This window comes from Spermophilus citellus (assembly GCF_964194105.1).
Source record: "Spermophilus citellus genome assembly, chromosome: 12".
In the NCBI taxonomy this organism is placed as follows: Eukaryota; Metazoa; Chordata; class Mammalia; order Rodentia; family Sciuridae; genus Spermophilus; species Spermophilus citellus.
Genome location: NC_138198.1, coordinates 131,044,945 through 131,070,661, shown reverse-complemented (window position 1 = coordinate 131,070,661; position 25,717 = coordinate 131,044,945). Strand labels below are relative to the sequence as shown.

Sequence of the window (25,717 nt, the reverse complement as noted above, 5' to 3'; positions counted from 1 at the left end):
CCCTGATGGTCACTGTGAGGATCTGGTGGGGACCTGAGGCGACACCTAACAGCATGGTATCCCTGTGAGTGGGTCCCTGGAGGGCTGTCTCCTGGCCGAGCCTCCAGGGGCTTCCTGACTGGCTCTGGTCTGGGCTGGATGTCCCATTGATGTTTCCATGGCCAGGGCTCTCCCCTGGACCCATGAGGAGCTTACGGTTCCGTCTGTCCAGCTTCCTGCTTGTCAGCAGAGTGGTGACTCCCAGCACCTGGCGGCAGAGCTGGAAGCCCAGCCTCCTGAGGCCTTCTCTTCCACTTACCTTTCACCTGGAGACAGCCTGAGCGCTGGGTGTCAGAGGCTTGTGCCACGTGCAGGGACTGACTGGTGGGTGACTATCCTTGGCTGCGGCTGGATCTCACCGATGACGTGTGCCCCCTCCCTGTGCCAGGCCCCAGGTGGGAATGACCCGAGTGCCTCCTGCCCTCAGGACATGGGACCTGCTGCACAGGAGAGTGGCAGGCTGGGTCTGGGCCAGGCTAGGAGGGCCAGCTGGTGCCTGCTTGGCCCCACAGACAGCCGTGTGAGCACAAGCAGTGGCCATGGGGTGGCCCAGGGCTGCCCTGGCTGGTGTAGACACTGCCCCCATGGCAGGCAGCGAGCGGCCAGCCGGGTGGGGTCTGCAGTATGGGTGACCCTGGCACCCAAGGAGTGACCCGGGACTCCAGAGGAAAGGGGGCACAGGTGCCGACTCCCCTGGGGTGTGCCTGCGGGTCCCTAGGCGTCTCCCCTTCAGGAGGGCAGCAGGGTGGACCCCTCGTCACTCGCCGCAGGGAGTACGCCTGGTGCTGAGATGAGGACAGAGGCCCCAGCCTCCACGTCAGCCTCAACCCCAACAACCATGGTGTGCACCATGACCTGTGGAACATGGCCCCTTGGACAAGAGCCCTGGCCTGAGAGGCTTAGAAATCACACAGCAGAATGGGGAGGCTTGGACAGGCCGTGTGTGCGCTGTGGGCCTGAGCAGCCAGGGACCGACAGTGGCGCGGGAGGCACTGGAGCCGTCCACCTCTTCCAACTTGCTTCTTGCAGTGCGCGCGGAAGGCCACAGTCACGCTGTTGAGGAGGCCCCTGAGCCTGGGGCCCAGCCAGCGGTGCAGCGAGGGGAGTGGGCGGGCACGTGCCCCTCTGTGACCGTGGGAGAGGAGCAGGAGCCCCAGGCTGCCCACCAGCTCAGCTTCGCCCTCTTGAAGAACTTTCCCTCGCTCGAGGCTGAGCCCTGGGCAGTCTGGCGGGGGGTTCCTGAGGAATGCAGGCGGGTGCTGTGCGCCCACCTCTCTCTGTCGGTGGTGCTTGGAGAGGGGCTGGTGGCACTGCTCCCGCTGGCCCTGTGTGCCCGGAGGTGGGTGCCGGCGAGGGGCCTGTGGCTCCGCCTCAGGGGCTAGGAGCTGGACCCACATTCCCTCCAGCACCAGTGGGCCCCCCAGCTCCTGCCTGAGATCTGCACCAGCTGCTTTGCCCGTTGCCCTCTCCTCTGGTGGGCAGCAGCAGGGACGTCCCAGGACCCAGCCCCAGCCTCCCTCACCGTCCCCACTGATGGTTCCCTCCCGCTGTGGATAAGGAAACCTGGGCTGGGAAGCTGCCTAAGGTCATCCGCTAATTAGTGGCAGAGACACGGGCAGGTTCCATTACGACACGGCGCCCACACAGCGAGCAAAGCCCAGGACCGAGGTGGTAATTGGGAGATGTGAGCCAAGGGCCCTGTGCCCAGCCTCTGTGCAGCTCAGATGTCGCCCGTGTGAACACCCCACCCACCAGCTCCCCGCAGGCTCGGGTTCCTGTGCGTTTAGTGCACCCACCAGAAGACAAAACAGGCTGGTCTTTTGGGTCTGTTTTATGAGGCCGAGCTCAGCCCTGCCTGCCCTCAGAGCCAGGTGCTCCTGGGGGAGCTCTCGGTAGGGCCGGGCAGGGGGTCCCTCCTGAGCTGCCACCTCGGGGCTCCCAGGGAGGCGAGGGCCAAGCTAAGGCCTCCTACTCTGCTGCTCTGAGGGCCTGGCCCTCGGTGCTCCTGAGGCACCGCGCTGCCAGGATCTCCTGCCAAGGCTGGTCGGGGCAGACCCCTCTGGAGCCAGCTGGGCCTCCACCCGGGTTCCCCAACAGAGCTGCCTTTGTGCCTCGAGCCAGCCCGGCTGGCAGCTGGCCAGGGCGTGGAAACCCAGCCACTGGGTTCTGGGAGGTGCAGGGATGAGAGGCCTGGGCTTGTGGCCACTGGGAAGGAGAAAAGCGGGTGCCCCCTGCGCCTGAGCTTGCCTCCAGGGTGGAGTCTGGCTGCGCCCCACGGCTCCTCCCCCGCAGAGCTGGGCCTGCCAGTCTGCGTCCGCACAGCTGGCTCCAACATGACCCCTCTGGCGCTGGTCGGGTTGCTCTGGGGCTCCTCTCCCCTGTGAGCGCAAGGCAGGGTGATTCTGGGGAAGTCCAGGTGCTGGGAGCAAAGGGCCAAATCAGTCAGGGATAGCAGGTCCAGGTACCAGGTCCTCTGCCGTCCCCACCAGGGCCAGGAACTGGTGCCCAGGAGGAGAGAGGCCTCCCTACTCGTGTCCCTGCCTCCTGGACACACCAGCCACTGAGGCAGAGTGGTGGCTGTTTCGAGGCTGCCCTCAGCAGCGAGGAGCTCTAACATGGACTCACTCCACCTGCGTCCTGGCTGCCAGGCAGCACCCGTTTTCAAGACCCTGTCTGGCCCGTCCTTTGGCTGAGCAGAATTAAATATGCAGGAACTTGTTAGGGGAAACACCTGGAGACATGGGGCTGGGGGCCCAGGGTGGGGGCCGGGGCAGGAGGGCCACAAGTGATGGCTGAGGGCTGCAGGCCGTGCGGGGAGGAGGGGTGTGGGCTTGTCAGGTGTGTTTATTACCGCACCTTGTCCCAGACAGGACTGAGCTAAGGTCCTAGGGGCCGTGCGTGTGGAGGCCAGAATTCAACCTGCTCTGCTGGTCAAGTGGGCGCTGAACTCCGGCAGCAGAGGGAGAAGCTGTCACAAGCAGCTGTCTTCAGACTGACCTTCTCGAGGTCTCTCCAGGGGTCGCCCTGGTCAGGTCACAGGCAAGAGAGGGACGGTGGGTGTTCTGTTCCCTCCCTGTCGGCCGGCAGGCGCTGGCGAAGCTGCATAGGCACTCAGCCTGCAGCACCTGTCCCTCCAAGGGACATCCACAACATCACCTTCCAGCCAACCTCCTGGGCTTGGGCTATGGCTGCTTGAGGCTCTGAGAAGCTGCTAGCACTGGCCTGGCCTGGTCCCTTGTCTGGACAGTGAGCCCAGCTGTGTCCCTCAAGAAGACATAAGTCACCTGGTGTACGGCAGAAGGAAGGCCGCAGGGCCCGAGGCAGGAGCATAGGAAGAGGGACGGGCCCTAAGGACGGCGGTGCAGGAGAGGGGCTCAGTGTCCCTGCCCACAGAGCTTCCAGGGATCGCCGGCTGCAAGGTGGGGACAGTGGACAGGAGCCCCTCAGGGACATGGCTGTGTCAGACACGACAAATGGTGGGGATGGTGACCAACCCTCCCCACACCTGGGACGGAGGGCTTCCCAGGTTGCTCAGGACAGTCCCAGGCAACCAGGGTCACTGGACCCTGGCAGAGGTAGGAGGGTGTGGGCGGATTCAGGGCAGAGGGAACGTGGACACAGACAATGGGGCCTCAGGTGAGTGTGGCATTTCTGACACCCACAAGGGGCATGGGTCAGCCGCAAGTGGATGGCTCTGGGCAAGGAGGCACTGAGCTGGACACGCTGCCTGTGGTGGGCGGCCCAGCCCTGGGCATGGCTGCCATCAGCTTGGGTGATACCAGGCACGTGAGGACTGCCCAAAGCACCTGGCAGAGAGAGCCAGCACCAGGCGGGGAAGAACAGGGGCACCAGGCAGGTGACCTTCCCAGCCTGCCCGGACCCAGTCACGGAAGAAAATGTGAGTCCCGGCAAGACAGAGGCACGTGCAGCCCGACCAGGTGACGGGTGGGACCCGGCAGGACCAGCACAGTTTTCCAGGACTTTGAGTCTTTTTAAATCATTCGCCCTTCGGCCTTGAATTTCCCACTTACCTCACAGGTCCCTGCTTCCCGGGGTGCGTGGACTCAAGCAGACTGGTGGCCTCAGGCCAGTCTGCCCTGTGGACCCACTCTCGGGCCACACACCTCTTGGTCACCTCTTGGGTCAGCTCAGCAGTGATGGGAAGTCCCAGAAGGGCTGAGCAGAGAGGCATCAGAGGTGACAGAGCCCCAGCACCTGTCACCCCTGTGGGGTGGACCACATGGCCACCTGGGCCTCAGTCGGGGATGGCAGCACTGCCCAGATGCTTCCTTCTGACATGGACACCAGGTGAGCCCTGGACCTGCTGGCCAGTCTGAGTCCCACCCACAGAACAAATCCAGGGCACCCGAGGGACGCAGACAGCCACCCGTCTTGCAGCAGCCCTGGGCTCCTGACCGGGGCTCCCAGCCATCACCTCCTCAGGAGCCCACCCACCCTCTCAACAACTGGGGACAGACCTCAGGAGGCCACAGCTGCTCTGCTGAAGGAAACCAGGACAGAGCAGCAGGCCCCTCAGCAGACGGGGCGTGGGGACCTTAGCAGGCAGACGGGGCGTGGGGACCTTAGCAGGCAGACGGGGCGTGGGGACCCCCAGCAGGTAGACAGGGCGTGGGGACCTTAGCAGGCAGACGGGGCATGGGGACCCCAGCAGGCAGACAGGGCGTGGGGACCCCCAGCAGGCAGACGGGGTGTGGGGACCTTAGCAGGCAGATGGGGCGTGGGGACCCCCCAGCAGGCAGACAGGGCATGGGGACCCCCAGCAGGCAGACGGGGTGTGGGGACCTTAGCAGGCAGATGGGGCGTGGGGACCCCAGCAGGCAGACAGGGCGTGGGGACCCCCCAGCAGGCAGACAGGGCGTGGGGACCCCCAGCAGGCAGACAGGGTGTGGGGACCCCAGCAGGCAGACGGGGCATGGGGACCCCCAGCAGGCAGACGGGGCGTGGGGACCCCCAGCAGGCAGACGGGGCGTGGGGACCCCCAGCAGGACACGGGCTCAGAAGAGAGGAAGCTCGTGTCCCACTTGGGGGTGAGCATTGCAGCTGCAGAACACCGTCTTCTGCGCCCACCCTTGCGTCCCCAGCCTCCTGCCCCCGCCTCACAGCCCTCTTCTTTAGCAGCCCTGGCTGGTCCTGGCCCCTGGCACACTCACAGGCGTGTGAGTTTCCGTTCTCCTAGTTCTCATCAACGTTTCTCCTGTTGCTCTTTCCCCATGGCTGTGTTTGTCTCCTGGCCACTCTGCCCTCTGGGTCTTGGGCACTACCTGTGAGCTCGTGTGGTCAGTGGGGGCTGGCCTGCCCCCCGCTGCACTGGGCTCTCCTGGCTGCTCACGCCGTCTGATCTTGGGCTCACTGGCCCATTGGTGGCACCCAAAGTCAAGGTCTCTCTGCCCTCACAGGAATGGTCCTGCCTGTGTGGCTCAAGACCATCTGCCGCAGTCAGGGCTGGTCCCTGGTGGGTGGAGGGTACTTGGCCTGTGTCCTCAGCTGGACAAGTGTCCACGGGTGGACCTGAACATGTCCTGCTGGAGACAGGAGGAGAAGCTGTCAGCCAGAAGGCCCAGGCTCTCCCCCTGCTGCCCTGACAGCTGCCCAGCATATGACGGAGAGGCGGCTTGCAACTGGACCAGAGCTGGGCTGCTCTAGAAGTCCAGTTGCTGTCAGTGCAGGTGAGAGGAGGCAGAGCAGGCCACTCCTGCTGGACACTGGGGAGCAGAGTGCTTATAGGTGGACACAGATCCAAATCAGGGAATCAGCAGGTGGCCCAGGTGGACACGACGTTGGAGGACGTGTACCCCAGCCCGAGGGCCACTGTGCTCTCCTGTCCCTGGGCTCTGGTGGGATCTGTGGTGTGAGTCTGGGCTGGTTCTCAGCTGTGGGAGGCTGAGCCCCAGGAACTGGGGAGCACCCAGATGTCTGTATGGTCAGCCAGGAGCCATGGCAGGGACACACTCCACACCCTGCCGGCCCTAGATGGCCCACAAGCTTTCCCAGTCCCCTGGCCAGTTGTCCCATGGAGGAAGCCTCCATGACACCTACCCACTGCCGCAGCTCAGCAACACCCAGTGCCAGTTTGCTAAACTCCAGGCCCTGATGGTGCAGCCATGCTGGAGCCAGGAGGGGCTGGGGGAGGCTGGTGGGCGAATCCTGGCAGCCAGCACACGCGCCTTTGCTGGCCCAAGTCGGCGCAAGCAGAGCCAGGCCCTCAGCCGTGTGCTTTGGCGTTGGAATGGCGTGACCTTCTGTTTCCCAAGGCTGTGGCCTAGATGGTGTGGCCCAGCCACCTGAAGGAAGGAGCACCGCCTGTCGGGGACCTAGGACAGGCAGCCCGAGGTGAGGTCTCTGTCACCTTGCCACGCTGGACGAGGAGAGTCCATGGCAGGGGGCCTGGCTGTCACATGGCGGGTCCCCAGCTCTGCCTGGAAGGAGCATGCAGAAGGGGAATCTTCAGGCCCAGCCGTACTGGCTGCTCCTGCTCTCCACCTGCCTTGGTGTGTATATGGCAGACCTGGGCACCGGCAGGCCCCCTCTGACGGCAGCCCCCAGAGGCCAGCACCGTCCAACCTTGGACACACCCGAGTGGACGAGGAGCAGTATTCCAGGGAAGTCCTGGAGAGGAGAGGGCCCGGACCTCCATCACCCGTCCTTCCTCTTCCGTACCCGGCTTGACTCCCAGGTAGGTCTTCGGCGGCACGATTGCCCGCTGGGGCACCTCTCTGTGGCTGCCCTGGTGCCACAGGTGTGGAGCAGCTTCCCTGGCTCCCTCGCAGGTTCCGGTCATCCCCAGCACGGCCACATGTCCTCAGAGGCTCAGAACTTGAGGGCAAGTCCAAGGGAGGCCTTCTCTCCCCTCCTCCGGCTTCTGTCCACTCTTCCTCTTGCCTCTGTCAACGCAGGACAGGCTGTTAGAGGTCCAGCGCGATGTGTGTACATGCTCCCTGGCCCCGGAGGCTGCCTCTCCCGGGGATGACTGAGGACAGGCGGTTGGCCAGCCCTCTCCTCAGCTCTTCCTGGCACTTTTGCTCTGTGCCTTGGAGAGGCCTCTGGCAGTCCTGGCCTTGACCCAAGGAGCCGCTGCTGGCAGGGCCAGGAGGAGGCCCTCCCTATGCTGCCGCAGCTTCCAGATCCAGGAAGTTGGATCTCTGCAGAAACGGCGCCTGGACCCAGTGATTGTCAAACCAGAGGCCTGCCCCATCGCAGAGGAGAAGCAAGCTTTTTATGATATTGCTAAAATATCAGTGTTTGCAAAGGTTGCTACAGAAACACGCGGAGTGAGCACAGACTCTGAAATAGACCTTCTAGACGCACTCCTACTGTCTGACCTTTGATGTGCTCCTGATCCCCGACCTTGCCAGCCAGGGGTGACTAAGCAGCGATTCACGTTACATACTCTCGTGGGGCCCCACAAGGCCTGGGCCGCTGCTATAAATTTCAGTCTGGCTGCTCCACGGAGCGGCCGCCCTCCCGACACGGCTCCCGTGTGGTTTCTGAGTTGTGATGTGCGTCTGGGTCGCCATGAACTAATTTCAAGTCTGTGAAGTCCAAAAGCCACAGGGCTGCCGAGAAACAGAGCTCACTTTCAGCCAGCAGGGCCCCAGAGTTTACATAAAATGTGGGAAGGAAGGCCGGAGACAGGCTTCAGCAAAGCAAAACACAAGTCCCGGCGTCGCGTTCACCGGGCTGGCCCCCTCGGGAAGGGCCAGGGAGAGGTGCGGTGGCCGTCTGCCTGCCTGGACTCTGCTGGTGAGGCCACTGCAGCTGCCCCTGGTCCTCCTTTGCTCTCCCACTGCGTGCTGAACTGTGCTAGGGGTCTGGACGTGGACGGCCCTCTGGTTCTGCATGGCCACCCCGCCCGCTCAGACTTCACAACACGACTGATTTTCTTTGCCTGAGCTCAGCGGCCTCAGGGACTTTTGGTCTGGGCTCCTGCAGCTGGGGCTGAGTGGGCCTCACACCCTGCGCCAGGCCACACAGGGAGCAGGGAACATGGGCGGCCTGGGGAGCAGGGCTCAGGACAGGGTGAGAGGTGCTCTGGGCTGGCTTCTGCTGAGGCTGTGTTTCCACAGGGGGTGGAGACTTGCTGTCACCAGGATGCCCAGTCCCCCCCCTCTGACTTCCAAATGGGAGCCAGGCGCAGGTAGGGCTGGACTGCGGAAGGGGTGGGGCCACACCTTCTCCCGGCCCCCAGAAAGGAAAGAGCACTTCTCACTAGGGGCCCCACTCCTGCACAGGGGCAGACCCTGCTCCAGGCTGGCTCTGCCCTGGGCCTGGGCGTCAACGGGTGGGCGGGGAGGGACCGGCACCAGGTATTTATGGTATAAACGTCATAAACAAACCTTGTGCACTCTTCCTCCCCAAGGTGAGCTTCGAGGCAAGGTTGGAAGCCTGGCGAGTGTTGTGGCAGAACACTGAGCTCCCTGCAGCAGCCCGTCCCTGCCATCCAGCTCCCTAGGACACCACGCCTGCTCTGTAGGCACCGCCGGAGCCCAGCAGGACCCTCCAGAAGGACACAGTGATGACGTGTCCCCCCCACCCCGGCGCACTCTGTGCTTTCTGGAGAACTCGGGAGCTCCTGGCCTCTGCCTGCCTGTGTCCTTGAGCCAGGCCTTGGAGCCTTCGGAGGCCTCGGGGGCGTCCTGAGGCCAGGTGGCCATTCAGTCTTCCCCAGGGGCTGTTCTGATCCGTAGGCTCTTTTGGGGTTCTGTGGGTTGCTGTGGGAGCTGCTGATTCTCCTGAGGACTGTGACCCCCCGAGGGCTGTCCGGGGGGACCCCTCCCTGTCTACAGCATGACTGTGCTGCACATGAGGCCCCCATGGTCCACGTGCTATCTGCCCCCCGCCGTCCTTCAAGGCCTCACTGTCTGACCCTGCCCAGGGGCCAGAGTGCTGGTCACCAGGAGGACGATTGGGGATCTCAGAGCAAGGGACTGCCCCCATCAGCTCTCTCCCTGCTCGGAATTTGCCCAGACGAAGCTGGCGCCCTCATGGCTGTGGGTCAGCCAGAGAGGGCAGGGTCAGAGCAGTGGTCCCACAGTGCCGTCCAGCAGGACCCACTCACTTCATGCCCAGAAGGACATTTTATTGTCCAGACAGAAAGCTCGAGAAAGAGCAGCTCCACAGAAACACTGGAATGTTCTGACAACTCAGACTCTGGAAAAACCATTAAATCCTGAAAGAGTGGGTGGAGTGGGTGGGCAGGAGGGCGCAGGGAGCTCAGTGTGCTCAGAGCCCACGCCGTCCGTCGTCTTCTGGGCTGGACTCCCTCTGGGAGCTGCACCTCTGGCCTCCCCAGCTTGGGCCGCTCTGCTCAGGCATCCCCCCCACCCCGTGGGATGCAGGCCAGACCTTTGGGCTGTGCGAGGTCTTCGGGCAGGGCCAGTGGCCTCTGGTTTGGCCACGATCCCCATTCTCTCTGCCAGGCGAGGTGCAGTCGAGTTCCCTGCAGAACCTGCAAACCTTGCGGCCGTCTAGACGGGCCATGCTGTCCCATGGGCAAGCAGGCACCCTTCTGTGGGGCAAGCGGTGAGCACTGTATGAGCCCTGGACAGTGACTTCCCCTCTGCCTGGTCATCTGTGACTGCCTAGCGCCTCGGCAGGCGCTCCTAGTGTAGGAAGGTGGGGACTGTGCCAATGTTGGCAGGGGATGTCCTGCGCTTGGACATCTGGTCCACTCTGAACTACAGTTCACCCTCTGTAAGTGCAGGGTTAGGGATGTGGCCCTGGACTTACCTCCAGAGCCCGCACCTGGACCTCGGAAATCTTGCTGCAGTCCAGGTCCAGCTGCACGAGGCTTCAGGTGCTCTCGGCTCCCAGGACGCAGGCTGTGCGGGCACATCTGCCTCTCTAGACAGAGCCTAGAGACCATCGAGACCCTGCCGATGGAGCCAAGCGGAGCTTCAGGGGGCAGAGCTGGGAAGGAGTGGACTTGGGCTGGGTGCCCAGTGGAATGCCCCGTGGCCCTGTGTGCCACTCTGCCCCCAGCATGGCTCATGGGAGCCCTCTGAGAGGGGACTGGCAGCCTGTGGTGCTGACTCAGCTGGGTAGAGGAAGCACTGAGAGCCCCTGCCCAGACCCCACCCATGAACGCCCTGGGGTCCTCTGCAGTTGACCCTAGGCTGCGATGGCCCATCAAGGGTGCAAGATGGGTTGGCTCTGCCTTTCGAGGGTGCCTCGGTGATGGAGAGGTGGCTGTCTAGCTCTGGCCCTGTCACACCTCCCATCACCCTCCAGACCAGGAGTTTCTAGCTCACAGGGTGGTGCCTGTTCTACCTGCCTCCAGACACGGAGCACGGGACCTCCTCGCCTGGCAGGGGGCTGCATGGGGCCGAGCCCCTGTGGGCTCCAGTTGAGAGGCTGCCCACCACATTGTGCCAGGGTCCAGAGGCTGCAGGGCCTGGGCTGAGCCTTGGTGGCTGAGGGGACCGAGTTAGTGCTGCCTCCCTGGAGCCTGGTGGGTGCTCGGCAAGGGCCGTATCTCAGCAGAGCACAGGCCCCACCTGGCACAGAGGAGACCCACACAGTGGGCTGGCTTGGGCCTGCTGGTCAATGCCACTGGCATGGGCTGGAGTCCCCCCAGAGAGCCCTGACCCCATCGGTATGGCCTGGACCATCGGAGGGCCATGGCAAGGGACCTCCCTGTGCTCCTCAGTGCTTGCAGGTGTGACCAGGAGAGACCCGTGTGGGCTACTGGCCACGCCTCAGCGCACTGAGAAAGCCGTGACCTTGAGGGTGGAGAGGCGAAAGGGGTCTCAGATCAGGGCCTCAGGCGTGCCAGTGCCTCTGGCAGATGAGCACCCTGGTGACGGGCTCCTGCTCTGGCCTGCAGGCTTGACTTGGGTGTGATGGGTGGCTTTCGCTGTCAGCTCTGCATGTCCTACAACTCGGGTCTCCTAGTGGCTCTCTGTGGCCTAAGGTGCCTTCCCCCTTCCTGTGTGCAGCACCCCGACCCTCTGCTGGAGCCTGGCCACGGGCTCCCCCCAGTCTGCAGAGACCCTGCTGCCTCCGTGTTTCCATGGCAGGCCGAGGAGCTCAGGCCCACTGCCCACGGCACCAGAAGGTCCAGGACTGGAGCCGAATGCCATTCGCCTGCCCCCACACAACATCTGCCCCCTCAAGGTGTCTGGGGCCCCCAGTCCCTCCTGCATGAAAGTGACCCTGAGATGGCCAAGGAAGCTCTGCCAGAGGTGAGGGCCTGGAGCTGTCCGAGCCCCCTGCAACATCAGGGCCTTGACTTCGGCTTGGCCTGCGACTCTGTCCCTTTGTGCCATGGCTGGGCCATTTAAAGTCAGCATCAGGAATGTGTTTCTCATATCCTGGGGGCAGCCCCAGTGTCCCGTGAGGGCTGCTTCCTGGTCACAGATGGTGCCTCTCTGCTGTGTTCAGGAGGTGGGTGGCTGCAGGTCTCCAGGGCCTCCCTGAAAGGGCACTGACCCATTTGCCAGGGCCCCACCCTCCTGGTCTCCCAGAGTTCCTCCTGGTGCCTCCGCCTGCCTGGGGTCAGAGCCTGGAGGTGTGAGTTTGGGGACCCAGGCATTCAGACCTCCGCAGCCTGGAGTGACCCACGCTCTACAGCCACAGGTTTCCCAAACAGAACACGCAGAAGACGTTTCTGGGTGCTGAGCTCTTGGCCTTGGGGGAGGTGGCCTCCTGCCTCTCCGGGGCAGACATAGCCCAGTTGGCTGGAGAAACAGGCAGGTGTTGGGAGCCATGAGGGCTTCGGGGTGCTGCCCACACTGCCTCAGACCAGCCCCTGCAACAGGAGTCAGCACCACGAGCCAGCACCACAACTCTGGGGGCAGCGTGTGACGTGGAGTATCAGCAGCTTGAGGGGACCCTGTCTGTGCTCCTCCTCTTTGGAGGCCACATGGGCCAGGGAGCTGGAGCAGCCCGGGTACCGCAGGCCCTTCCCATCAGGCTGCCATCCAGCCTGCAGATGCAACTTGGTCTGCAGACTCGGGTGGCCCTGTGAGCTTTGCTCCCTGTGAAGTGGGCCCCGGCCCTGAAGAATGATGGTGAACTCCTGGCTCATGACCTGGGGCCCCTGTGGAGGTCGGAGCCTTCTCTGTCCAGAAGCTTCCACATCAAGGTCACACGAGGAAGTCCTCTGCATGCATGTGTACCCGGGTGTCTGCATTGGAAGATTCAGAGAAGTGTGGGCAGAAAGGTCACGTGCAGACAGTGTGCTACTCCAAAGTCTTTTACTGATTTCTTAAAATAGGAAAATAAAACAGAGCAAAACCATACTGTTGCCCTGAGAGCCATGTGGCCACGCTGAGAAGCACTTCCTCTGACCATGTGCATGCCCATCCATGACCAGCAGGAAGCAGAACAGTTTACAGCAATTTTCTACACGCACATCTGACAGAATCCAATGGGCGCCAACATGTCATTTTAAGTCTTCCAGTTCCACATCAGAAAGTAAAAATGATATGGTTTTAACACTTGTTTTTATTTAACCCAACATGTCAGAAATTTCATCATTTCAATTTCTAAGCAACATAAAAAATTAGTAGAAATTCTGCAGTCCTTCTCTCACAGGAAACCTACATACTCACGCCTGCCACACTTCCTACCCACAGCCAGCTCCAACTCCTCTCCAGTTCTCGGGTGTGGCCAGTGGCTGCTGTGCTGGACAGGAGAGCTGTCTCCTGAAGCCGAGGGTAGAGGGGATGCCTGTGCTGTGTGGGCAGGGGTGCATGTGGGAAACCCATGAAAGCGGGAGGATGTGGTGAGGAGAGGAGGGTCCTGCCTTTCTCCATGTCTAGCCAATAGAAACCAGACCACCATCACCACCACCACTATCATCACTTCCCCACTCAAACCATCACCATCAGCACTAGCATCACTACCACCACCATCACCACCACCACCACCACCACCACCACCACCACCACCATCAGCACCATCACCACCATCACCATCTACATCACTACCTCCACCATCACCATCAGCACTAGCATCACTACCACCACCATCACCATCTACATCACTACCTCCACCATCACCATCAGCACTAGCATCACTACCACCACCATCACCATCTACATCACTACCTCCACCATCACCATCTACATCACTACCTCCACCATCACCATCTACATCACTACCTCCACCATCACCATCAGCACTAGCATCACTACCTCCACCATCACCATCTACATCACTACCTCCACCATCACCATCTACATCACTACCTCCACCATCACCATCTACATCACTACCTCCACCATCACCATCTACATCACTACCTCCACCATCACCATCTACATCACTACCTCCACCATCACCATATACATCACTACCTCCACCATCACCATCTACATCACTACCTCCACCATCACCATCTACATCACTACCTCCACCATCACCATCTACATCACTACCTCCACCATCACCATCTACATCACTACCTCCACCATCACCATCAGCACTAGCATCACTACCTCCACCATCACCATCTACATCACTACCTCCACCATCACCATCTACATCACTACCTCCACCATCACCATATACATCACTACCTCCACCATCACCATCTACATCACTACCTCCACCATCACCATCTACATCACTACCTCCACCATCACCATCACCATCTACATCACTACCTCCACCATCACCATCTACATCACTACCTCCACCATCACCATCTACATCACTACCTCCACCATCACCATCTACATCACTACCTCCACCATCACCATCTACATCACTACCTCCACCATCACCATCTACATCACTACCTCCACCATCACCATCTACATCACTACCTCCACCATCACCATCTACATCACTACCTCCACCATCACCATCTACATCACTACCTCCACCACCACCATCAGCACTAGCATCACTACCTCCAGCAACACTAACACCACCATCACTGCCACCACCATCACATCTACATCACTACCTCCACCATCACATCTACATCACTACCTCCACCACCACCATCAGCACTAGCATCACTACCTCCACCATCACCATCTACATCACTACCTCCACCATCACCATCAGCACTAGCATCACTACCTCCACCATCGCCATCTGCATCACTACCTCCACCATCACCATCTACATCACTACCTCCACCATCACCATCTACATCACTACCTCCACCATCACCATCTACATCACTACCTCCACCACCACCATCAGCACTAGCATCACTACCTCCACCATCGCCATCTGCATCACTACCTCCACCATCACCATATACATCACTACCTCCACCATCACCATCTACATCACTACCTCCACCATCACCATCAGCACTAGCATCACTACCTCCACCATCGCCATCTGCATCACTACCTCCACCATCACCATCTACATCACTACCTCCACCATCACCATCTACATCACTACCTCCACCATCACCATCTACATCACTACCTCCACCATCACCATCTACATCACTACCTCCACCATCACCATCTACATCACTACCTCCACCATCACCATCTACATCACTACCTCCACCATCACCATCTACATCACTACCTCCACCATCACATCTACATCACTACCTCCACCATCACATCTACATCACTACCTCCACCACCACCATCAGCACTAGCATCACTACCTCCACCATCACCATCTACATCACTACCTCCACCATCACCATCTACATCACTACCTCCACCATCACCATCTACATCACTACCTCCACCATCACATCTACATCACTACCTCCACCATCACCATCTACATCACTACCTCCACCATCACCATCTACATCACTACCTCCACCACCACCATCAGCACTAGCATCACTACCTCCACCATCGCCATCTGCATCACTACCTCCACCATCACCATCTACATCACTACCTCCACCATCACCATCTACATCACTACCTCCACCATCACCATCTACATCACTACCTCCACCATCACATCTACATCACTACCTCCACCATCACATCTACATCACTACCTCCACCATCACCATCTACATCACTACCTCCACCACCACCATCAGCACTAGCATCACTACCTCCACCATCGCCATCTGCATCACTACCTCCACCATCACCATCTACATCACTACCTCCACCATCACATCTACATCACTACCTCCACCATCACATCTACATCACTACCTCCACCATCACCATCTACATCACTACCTCCACCATCACCATCAGCACTAGCATCACTACCTCCACCATCACCATCTACATCACTACCTCCACCATCACCATCTACATCACTACCTCCACCATCACCATCTACATCACTACCTCCACCATCACATCTACATCACTACCTCCACCACCACCATCAGCACTAGCATCACTACCTCCACCATCACCATCTACATCACTACCTCCACCATCACCATCTACATCACTACCTCCACCATCACCATCAGCACTAGCATCACTACCTCCACCATCACCATCACTACCTCCACCACCACCATCAGCACTAGCATCACTACCACCAGCAACACTAACACCACCATCACTGCCACCACCATCACGGTCAATGTCACTATCACCACCCCCATGAACACCATCAGCACCATTGACATCACCCTTTCCACCACCATCACAAGCAATACCATTGTTATCAAAATTTCCATCACCACCAGGTTCTAAGGATCCAGGACTCATCCGGGCACACCACTGTCTGGTGCCATTCCTTGGTGACCCAATTCACTCAGCACTCCTGGCCTCCCCAGCGGTCCTTCTGCTAAGTCGGACGTTCTCCACCTGGGGAAACCCGGAGTTGGAGGGCAGAGAGGGGCAGGTGGAGGCTGTGTCCAAGACCCAGGTGGCGCAGGCACACCTCCTCCACACCCTCAGCCACTCAGGGGCTCATGGTGGTCACTTGGCCTGGGCTCCTTGCCCGAGCTGCCCTCTGCTCCTGTTGGAGGACTTTGCAGTCATTCAGGGTGGGCCCAAGAGTGCCAGAGGACCTACTGTGGACATCTTCCTTGCCCTGGTGGGGGATGGCTCGCTGGTTGGACAAGGGCCTCCCCCCAGCTGCGTTTGCCTGCTGGAAAGTGGGGAGCAGTCGGGGCGCCCTGCTACAGATGGGGCGGCCCAGCTCACCCGCCAGCTGGAGGTGTCCTGGCGCCCAAGTCCTCCCCAGCCAGTTTCCAGCTCACCAAAATACCTGGGGCTTAGAGTAATCTCCTTTCTTTCCTCTTGTCAGCCAGCCAAGGCCAGGGAGGTGGCTTTGTTTGGGCAGCCGTCTCGCTGAGCTGTGAGCATGGCTGTGGGGCGGGCAGGCTTGGCTTTTCACCGTCCTCTCATTTCAATTTATAGGACTGAATGGCTCGCAGCTGCTTCAGAGGGATGTGCCTGTTACTGTGCTCACCATTCCACGGTGGGAGAGAGGGCGGCCAGCACAGCTGGGGCACATTAGAGCCGCACCCACCGGCTTGGCACCACGCGCAGCACAGACCTACCATCGATGCAGACTTGCAGCTCCCAGCACAGAGGCCTGCTCCTGGGCCAGGCGGGGAAGGGGACCGTGGCCAAGGCCATGCTGAAGCCCACAGCCGTGCGTGTCTGAGCCGCAGACGAGGTTCGCTATGGCTGGCCCAGGGGACCCAGGACTCAGGCTCGGGTGGTGGATATCTGAAGCCTTCTTCTGCATGGTCCAGGCAAAGGGTGTGCTCCCTGTGCACTGGGGACAAGCCTCGGAAATGACGTGGACTGTGGGAGTCCAGGGTGGCACTCAGGACAGGGGGAGTCCTTGGGGTGTGGTGGCCCCCAGGACTGTTCCTTCCCTTTCAGCTTTTTGGGTTTATCATCATCTCTCACCATCACTGAGGGTCTGGGATGCACAGAAGAGTGTTTTTCCAAACTAGAAAACAGAAATCAAAGCTGCAGGGTAAATAGGCCCCAGGCTCAGGACCCATCCCCCTCCCCTCTCTTTCTTTCATTTTTTTCTTCCTTCCAGTTAGCAGGATCCTCTGGGGAGATGCCTTGGCAGCACCCAGCTGGGCCTGGGCTGGGCCAGGGTCTCAGGAGCAGCCCCTCCCACAGCCAGGCCGGAGCCTCGAGGTGGGTGGGCTGGGAGGGGTTGAGCCCCCAGGGCCTCATCTCCAAGGTGTGAACAGCTGTTTTGGCCACAAGGAATCCAGATCAGCTTGAGGGTGAGCTAGAGGGGTGGGGAAACTGCGCTCACCCTGCCCTCGCCCACCTCGCCAGTGCCTCCTGAGCCTGCCTGGCGCCCTGCGCTCCTCTTCCCTCTCAGCCTTTGGGCCCTGGCTCCTTCCTGGGCCAGGCACCACCTGCACAGTCGGCTCTGTGCTTACTGCCTGCAGGCGGCCACCACGACCCGTGCAGGGGCCAAGGGCCGCTCTGCAGTGGCACTTTGCTCTGGTTAAGAACGCTCCACAAGCTTTAGCGATGTGAAGGACTAAGTTTCACATGAATTTTGCCTGGGATCCCTGCCTTGCCGTCCCCCTTGTGAAAACTCAGAAGATAGGGAGTTGCTGAAGGTCCGTTCCTCCGAGTCAGACAGCATCATGTTTGCCTGAACGTTGTTTTAAGTGAAAGCCATTAGCTCTGCAATTGAGTTTAATCATTTGCCAGGTTTCATTTTTTGAAGCTCAACTGTTCAGGGTTAGAACCTGTGTTTCCTCTCTGAACCCTGCAGGAGCCAGAAGAGGCGGTTCTGAGGGGAGCCGGGTTGGTCTGCGGCCTTAAGCAGAGCAGGGAAAACCAGCATCTCAGCAGAGGGCCAGAACGTGGGCTGGGCGGCCCACCCAGGGCCTGCCCCTTCTCCCTACCTCTCCCAGCACCCAGCGCCAGGCCTCCGGTGCAGAGGGTGAGCAGGCTGCCACAGCGCGGGAGTGCAAGGCCCCCCAGCACGCTCTGCCCTGCTCCCTCTGTTTCTGACCTTGTGCTTCCTGGGCAAGGCTTTTTCCTCTCGTGCTCGGTAACTTTGATTTTCAGGGAAGTGACTGTGGTTTACGATTCAGATGCAAGTTTGTGCTCAGGTCCAGCTCAGTCACCTGCTCCTCTGAAAGTCCTTCGACCTTGGACTGTGAATTCTCACCTATAATCGTCAAAAAAGTGTCTCACAGCTCTTCAGTGATTTCCAAGGTCGAGGCACAGCCTTCTCACTCCTGCTGGGGAGGGACACTTCAGTCCCTCTTCCTCCCGTCATCTGGGTGACTTCATGCTGGTCAGCACGTGTGGTGTCTCTTGTTCGCGGTGGATTGTGGGGACCCAGGGTCACAGGGACAGACACCAGTCTGTCATGCTCTAGGACAGGAGAGGAATCCGTGAGCTTTTTAGAAGTGCACTGTTCAGTTGTACCGTGAGGACTGACACCTCGGGACCTTCTGCAGCAGCTGTGGCACCCCCGGCTCTGCCTGCTAACCCCCCATTGGTGTTTCTTCCTCACTTGGCACAGTGCCATCTTTCTGCCCAGCTAAGATGTCATTCACACTTGGTGTCACCTGGGCATGTGGAGAACCCCAAGCTTCGCAGTGGAGGCTGTGGGCCCAGGCTTCGGCCCTGGGATCTGTGAACATGAGTCGAGGGCACACACACCACTTTCTGCCTGAGCACATGAGGAGAAAGAGCACCTTTCCCTCTCCCTCTGCCAGGGAAGTGGGCTTGATGCAGGGCTGGGGCCACCTGCTCCTGGCTCCCAACCCAGTGCAATGAGTGTTTTCATGTAGATCTCACTTCCTGGAACGAGCGGCTGATCCTGCAGGTCTCAGTGCACAGGCCCCTGCTGAACGCTCCCACTGTCACCAGGGGCACCTGGGGCAGCAGGGCTGCTGGCTTCAGTGCCTTCCTCAAGATGCCCTGATGCCCTCTGCTCCCACGTGCTGGCCGAGACAGAGCTGCGGTCAGGCACCCAGCAGCACTGGCCCTCCTGCTCCTGGCTTCCTCTTCCTCCACCTTCACTCTCCCCACGGAGGGCCTCGTCCCAAGGAGGCTCCCTGCCTGTCCCCCGGGCCTCTCCCTGCCCTCTGATGGACAGCACGGCTGGGTTCAGGCTGGTGGGACGTCCTCCTAAAACACAAAGTCATTGCCCACCTCGTGTCCTGTCCTTCCTGCTCCCTGGAGGCGCTGGCTCTGGGCTGGCCTTGGTCTCTGCACTCCACGGCGCGGGGGTCTGAGCCCCTCGGCCGAGTCCTCCGGGCCGCCTCTGTCCCCCGCGCCTGCTTTCTGTTCTCCCTGATGTCAACTGTCTTCAGCCACCTCCAGGAGCAAGGTGATAGTCACCTTCAGCCCAGAAGCGCCTTTGGCCCACCAGGCTCTTCCAAAGGCCATCATCACTCTGGCTTCCGTCACCAAGCCAGCCCTGCTGCTCCTACCAGAGGGGGCTGGAGTCGTGTGGTTGCAGCGGTGATGTCCTCGCTCAACGTCACCTGTGACGCTGGCTGCTGCGTGTGTCGACAAGGTTTTGTTCTGTGCTGTGTAGAGTTCTACCTGTGGATGCGCCTGCTTGCTAACCTGCTCTCCTGCTGATTGCCACCTGGCCTGCTGTCAGATCTTATCACAGAGCTCATGTCACATGTGACCCTAACCTCACCCTCACTAGGTGGGAGCCCAGGAGTGGATATGGGGTGTGCAGGCACTCAGCTTTAGCAGATGACACCAAATAGCTTTCCAAAGAGGCCCAGGCTCCCTTCGCAGCGTCAGAGCTCTGTAGGCCCCATGACCCAGCAATCTTGGGGTGGGGGTGGGGTCATGGTCTCTGGTTGTGGGAGTCTTCCCCATGTGTCACGACACTGAGCTTTTCAGATTCTGACTGGTCATCTGGAACCCTCTTTGAGGAAAAACAGTTCAAGTATTCGGCCTGCTTGAAAACCTGAGTCATTAGCATTTTTCTTATTGCTTTGCAAGTGCTCTTTATATATTCTGGACATTGTTGCTACATGGAACAGAAATCTGTGAGTCTGTGGACCCCACCCAGCCGCTGGGTGTGGAGGACGGGTGGGTGGGGCATGCTGGGTACAGGGCAGCCTGGCTGAGCCACCGAGCTCTGTGGGGTGGGAGAGAGCAGAGCCATCCTGGAAGGGGCAGCCAGCAGGCACAGGTGTCAGGTCCCGCGAGAGAGAAGGCGGGCAGGGCAAGAACAAGCCTGGGCCTGGGTGGGCCCCATGAAACCTCCCAAGCCTCAGCTTCCAGGCTCCAGGGGAGGGTTGTGACAGAGCTGTGGCAGGTGCCGCCTGGCTTTGTGTGGCAGCTGGCTGTGCCGCGCTTCTCACGGGGGCTTGCTTCTGTTCCATGTGCTCCCCACGGGCTGGCGAGGCGTTGGGGAGTCGCCAGGCCCTCACAGCGCTGGCTCCACGCGCAGGGGAGAAGCGCCTTGGGTGGAATCTTCTCCGAGTCTCATCTGAAAATAGATCCTCAATTTCACAGACAATTAGGGGCTTTCCCTGGAACCCATTAAGCCTCACCCAGCGCCAAACCCAGGAGTGGTCTTGCTAAGTGTCTGATGCCAGTGTCACAGGCCGCACCTGAGAGGCCAGGACACCTCCATGGGGCAGCGACCGAGCCAGGGGACCAGACCACCTGGGCACGAATCTGTCCCCACTGCCACGTGGCTTCCCAGGGGTGAGAGGCCAGTGCACTGGGCGAGCTTGCCAGGTGCCACTGTTGCCTGCCCGGCCCACACCCAGCTCCGGTGCCATCGGCCAGGACCTGCTGTCAGCCGCCTGTTTCCCATGCCCCCACCTGGGAACTGTGGGGACGAGCCGTGGGGACGAGCCACAGCCAAGCCTCAGGGTCTCACCAGCACACTGCCTCCGTGTGCTGGCTCTGCTCTGCCAGCTGTCCCTGTGTCTCCACCTTCTCTGGTGCCTCCACAGGGCACCATGGGGCTGGCGGCAGCCTGTTCCCGCCTGTGGCACCCGAGGCTCTGCTGCCTCACACTCCCTCCAGGGTCCTCTCGGGATGCTGGGCAGGGCGGGGGACCGCCCCCAGGAGTGCCAGCCTCAGCCACAGCTCTGCAGACCTGGGCCAGGGTCTCCTCTACAGGGTGCTCCAGGGCCACGGCAGCAACACAGAGGAGGATGGCCTGGAGGATGCCTGAGGGCCCCTCCCGGTTGCAGTCCTGCCTGAGGGGCTGGACTCCAGGCTCTGAGGACACAGCAGTCTGCCCTGGGCTGCCATGAGAAGCTGCAGCCGGTGGCCAGCGTCATGGCCAGGGACTGCCAAGGCCAGGGAGCGAGGCCGGAGGCCAGGAAACACAGCCCCTATGTGGAGCCGTGCACAGCCTGCGGGTTCCCCTGCCACAGACGGAGACAGGCAGGCCCTGCGCTGTGTGCCCTCCCCACCCCCATCCACTCAGAGCCACACCCCACGCTGCGGCCCACTGGCCCTGGCCACGGGCCTGCTCACCTGGGACTCGGAGGAGGAAGGCTGGTGCTGTTGTCCACGTATGAGACGGACCACAGAGGTGACTTCAGAAGACTCTTCTCCACAAGATTTAAAAGGAAAGGTTCCCAGTAAATCATGAGTTAACCAGAAAATCCGAGACTCACGTGCTTATCTACTGCACTTTTGATATCCCCAAATAATTTTAGTCAGCTTCATTGTGGGATCTGCCACGTGTGGACATCATTCTCCAGGTAAAGACCCCAGATGGCAGGTGCAGGTGAGGACCGGCTCCCATGTGGTCTGGGCCCATGGTATCAGAAGGCAGCATCTGGGCCATCGCAGAGGGGCCCACCCTGACCCTCACCCAGGGAGAACCATGGCCGGGAAGTGCGGTCAGCAGCAAAGCATGGTTCTAGCTCCCCACGTCACCCCCACCCCACGCCCCGTGACACAGGACTGGCTTCTGCTGCAACAACCTTCTGACCTCCTTTCCTGTCAGCCTCACCTGCCCTGCCTTGGGGCCACCCTCTCATGGCTAGCTCTCTGTTGTCACTAGCCCCTGAATCATTCCTCTGCAGCGTGCAGCCCTTGGAGGTTGCCTGGTCGACCCTGGGTGCAGGCCTCCTGGACTACCTCTCTGGGCTCTATGCCGGCCTGGGCAAGATGGCCCTGCAGGCCAGGCCAGTGCTGCTGCCAGCAGGCCTGGGAGAGGCCACAGAGTGGCTCCTACAGAGGTGAAACCCCTCTGTGGACCTGTTCCACCAGGTGCCTGCTGTCTTGGCCTGGGGCAGCGGGCCAGGCCCCCCGGAATCTGCACACCTCCTCTGCCTGCTCGGACCCACCCCAGGAAGGAGTGCCCCTCCCAGCTCACACTCTGCAGCCGCCCGGTGGCCCGGCCGCACCCCTGGCCTGGGGCCCTGCTGGACCCAGAAGGAGCACACTGCTCTCCCCTGCCCTGAGCTTTGGCAGCAAAAACAAAAAAGGAAGGGAAGGGGAAGGCCTCAAGGCCACCAGCCTCACGGTGACCTGCTGGATTCTGAGGTGGCTGAGTGGCCAATGTGGCGCCTCTCAGCTGGTCCAGGGAAACCTGGCTCGGGAAACTGAGCTGGGCGGGCATGGACACAGTCTGCTCTGACCCTCACTCTCCACTGTCCCAGCAGTTAGGAAGGGGAGCAGGGAGGGGCTCCCACACCCAGGCACCTCCAAGGACTGCTCCAGGATTGAGCTAGAGGCCACGAGGAGCCATGAGGAGCAGGCGGCATGGGCTCCACCAGGCAGGAGCCCTGCCAAGGCCAGCCCGCCTCCACAGGAGCCCGGAGAGCATCAGCATGCGCCAGCCACGGGAATCCAGAAGTCAGAGCGCCACGCAGGGTTTCTGCCCAGGTCTCTCCTTCCTCAGCCTCTCAGCCACGTGGTACAGGCACACGCAGCCCACTGACCTCGGCTGGGAAGAAATGACCTCGGCTGGTGTGGAACGACATCTGGAGGCAGAGGAGGCCCACCTGCAGATCCGTCTCTTTGTTTCCTGTGCTGGGCATCCACAAGCAGGGGGTCATGCCCCGGGGGGGCCCACAGCTTCACCTGGCTGTGCTGGCCTCCAAGGGCACATGGGCAGGGCTGGCCTCCACGGGGAGGAGGTGTGCATCCAGGAGAGCCGGGGAAGCCTGTGTCACTCTCTTCATGTCCCACGCAGAACTCAAACCCTGAGCCTCAGGCAGCATAGCCCAGGGCCTTGCTTCCATGACTTGGTTGGGCTGACCAGCTGGTGGCCGAGGGACTGTGCTCAGGAGCGCCTGCCGAGAAACCGCTGCGGCCAGGCGGCCAGGGGCTCACAGGCCTGGCCCTGGGCACGGCTTCTCCCCAGTACTTCAGGTGTGCATGCTCTTGAGACCCGTGGTCCTTGTCATCAGCAGCACTGGACGTCCACTGCCAGAGGCCAAAACATGGGTGGGCAGACTGTGCAGCCACAGATGGACCCCAGGAGGGCAAAGGAGAGGGGTGGCCCCGGGTACTGGCCCTAGTCTTCCCATCCAAGACTGGACTCCACAGAGGCGAGGGCGTCAGACACGCATCGAGCCCCTCGCCAGCTGAGAGGAGAAGCGCAGCGTGCGCCATCCGCTCCCCACGGCTGGCTTGCTGGATGGAGGACAGGGCTTCTGGGCGGCCTTCCTTCCCAGGACAGCGCTTGCTCCCACTCAGTAATGCTCGGCCGACTGTCTAGTAGACACGGCCCTCCACCCGGAAGGCCAGAACTGGTGTGGTCTGCTTGGATTCGGGTCTCCCTGGGAAGACCGGTCAGGCTGGGCCGCCCGAGGATGACCCTGTTCTCATGGCTGGGCAGGTGCAGGGAGAGATGAGTCAGGAGGTGGCCACGCGTGAGTCAGCCAGGCCACACCCAATATGGCGCTGCCTTGGGGGCTGAAGCGCCCCCCTGCAGCCCTCAGTGGATGCTCGGCCCCAAACAGCACGAGGCTGACACTCGGTTCACCCCGTTCCTTGGCCTCTGGCCAGCCTCCTACCGCTCCTGCGCCCCTTCCCAGTGTGCAGCCTCTCCCTCCGTCCAGGCCAGGGGCACTCTCAGAGTGGCACCTCCCAGCACCTCCCACTCTCAGAGGGCAGGGCTCCCAGACGGGGTGCCAACTCTGCTCAGGTATGGGGAGTGGGAGCCGCGGCACCCCCCCCCCCCCGGGTCAGTCACTGCACTGCTTCTCGAGGCCTGCTGTCTGCGGGGAGGGGCCTGGCACGGCCTGACCACTCACACTGGAGGCAGAGGTGCAGGCCAGGGGTGCCGGGGGAAGACGCAACCTTGTGGACCTGAGCCTACTGCCAAGCCCGGGGCACGGGGCCCCGGGAAGATGGGTCAGTCTGGGCCAGCCCTCAGGATGACCCTGTTCTCATGGTGCGTGAGCACAGCCCCATCCTCCCTGGGCCTTCCCTGGGTCTGTGAGCCCCCAGACCCGGGGTCCTGTGTGGCCCAGAGGTAGGCAGGACAGGCCTGCCCAGGTCTGTGCACGCGGTGGGCCACGTCCTACAGGCAAAGCACACCAGAGGGTCACAGCCACCCACGGAGCCTGTGGAGCCACTCTGCCGTCCTGTGGCTGTCCGGCCTTCGGGCAGTTGCTGACAAGTCTCACAGGTGTCCTTCCTCCTGCTGAGAGCCCACCACTCAGTCCACTCAGCTGACCACAAGTAAACCCCTCAGCCTGGGCATCCTGTCCTCACACGCCTGAGGCTGGCCACAATCTGGCTGTCCTTGTTCTGCAGCTCCTCCCCCTGCACCTGCACCATCCAAATCCTCCGACTAGGAATGGGCTCCCTGGGCCCTTCCGCAGCAGCCACCCTCCATGGCTTCCATGGTGATCTGTGTGAGTCCGCAGGTCTCCAACTCAGCAGGCGTCCATAGACACTCGGCCTGGGCTGCTGAGTCCTAAATGACAGGAGGGCTCTCAACCCTGCAGACAGAGATGTCTCCTGTGGCATTTAGTAAAGCTGCTCTTAGACGATCTCTGTAAGAGCCACTCTGCATGGTCAGCTTGATTGGATTAAGAGATGCCCAGGATTGAAGGGGTCATGGGTGATGATGAGGGTGTGTCTAGGAAGGATTGGCGTGTGGGATAGGCAACTGAGCACAGACAGCACCGTCCAACAGGCCAGTCCATTTGTGGACTCTTCCAAAGGACTCTGAAGGGTGTCAGCAAGCACAGGCCGGCAGGGCCCACGGGGCAGCGGGACGGGCCTCACAGCACTGGTGGGCCTCGTCTTGCCGGTGGGCTGTTGAGGTGCAAGGTGGGCAGCATGGCTGAGGCCTCTTAGATCTGAGTGAGAGCACAGGAGAAGAGGGGACCATGCCCCTGCGAGACACCAGGAAAGGGTCCACTGGGGGCTTCAGGGGGATGTTTGTTGGCCGTTAAGTTCTTTCCTCAGTTTCCCTAACTGGGCCCTCAGTGAGACCGATTTCCCTTCAGTTATTCAGAAGGGCCTCCCTTCCGAGACGCGAAGCAGGCTGGGTGCTGGGGCAGGGACCTGGCCCCACCGGCACCTCGAGGACTGAGGGCTGCCGGGGACAGGAAGCCAACTTCTCCTGGAGGGGTGGTTTCAGCCGCAGCTGCCAGGGACCTGCAGGACAAACCCAGCCTCACTGTGGGCCCACACAAAGGGTGACAGGTGAGTCACGGTCTGCGAGGCCCCAAGACATGCATTAGGCGCTGAGGGGGACCACGGCGCTGTCTTGCTCTGTGTTTGCAGGGGTTTGGAATGTGGCTGCAGACGTCCTGATGGTGTGGACAGCCCCGCTGTCTCAGGCCGACCTGGCGCAGCCCCAGCTGCATTTCCAGAAGGCGTCCCTG

At 60.9% G+C, this 25,717-nt stretch overlaps 1 long non-coding RNA gene across 1 annotated transcript; it reads right to left on the bottom strand.

Annotated features, from left to right (window-relative positions):
• Positions 1-577: 577 nt before the first annotated feature.
• LOC308631853 lies at positions 578-5,044 on the bottom strand. Its single transcript, XR_014018353.1, has 3 exons — positions 4,926-5,044; positions 4,518-4,758; positions 578-4,477 (listed from the first exon to the last, which is right to left on the bottom strand). It is a non-coding gene; the product is annotated as an uncharacterized lncRNA (long non-coding RNA).
• Positions 5,045-25,717: the final 20,673 nt, after the last annotated feature.